We start from the raw sequence: 608 nt of genomic DNA, 5'->3' as shown, positions 1-608 counted from the left end.
GTGGAATTTGGTTATGTGAAAACCATTGATTCTCATTTCACCCCATTTTAGAAATGATTGTTCTCTCATTAAATGTTAGGAGTTTGAATAGAATCCCTAGACAAAAGGCTATTCAAGATCTAATTCAAGTTCATTCTCTTAACATGGTGTTTATCCAAGAAACTAAGATGTCAATGGAAGGTATGCTAAGTTTGGCTTTTGAGTTCTAGGCTAGAGAATGATATCAGTGTATTGGGGATTTTGGAAATTTAGGTGGTGTGGCTTGCCTTTGGGATTCATGTAATGTTGTGTTGTTGTGGTGGATTTCGAGCAGATTTTCTCCATCTTTAGCTGCTTCTAGTTTTCACCCATATACTTCATGGCCTTTCTACCTATTTTTCACCCATTCAGGTCAAGAATCCCCTGTCCTAGGCTTTGGACTATATAGAGGTTTGAAAGGGCATTAGATATTTAAAAGATTAATAGGAGAAAGAGGTTGCATCAAGTATCTTTGGTTTATCAAAAGTATTAAGTCTAATTTTCTCTATGGCTCAAAACAACTTTTACTAGTTAATTATGGTGTTGGGTATACAAGTATCTCTTTGAAAATATTAGAAGAGTTGCAAAAA

Source organism: Cryptomeria japonica, chromosome 3 (assembly GCF_030272615.1).
Source record: "Cryptomeria japonica chromosome 3, Sugi_1.0, whole genome shotgun sequence".
Lineage (NCBI taxonomy): Eukaryota > Viridiplantae > Streptophyta > Pinopsida > Cupressales > Cupressaceae > Cryptomeria > Cryptomeria japonica.
Note: the sequence above shows the minus strand (reverse complement) of the source record.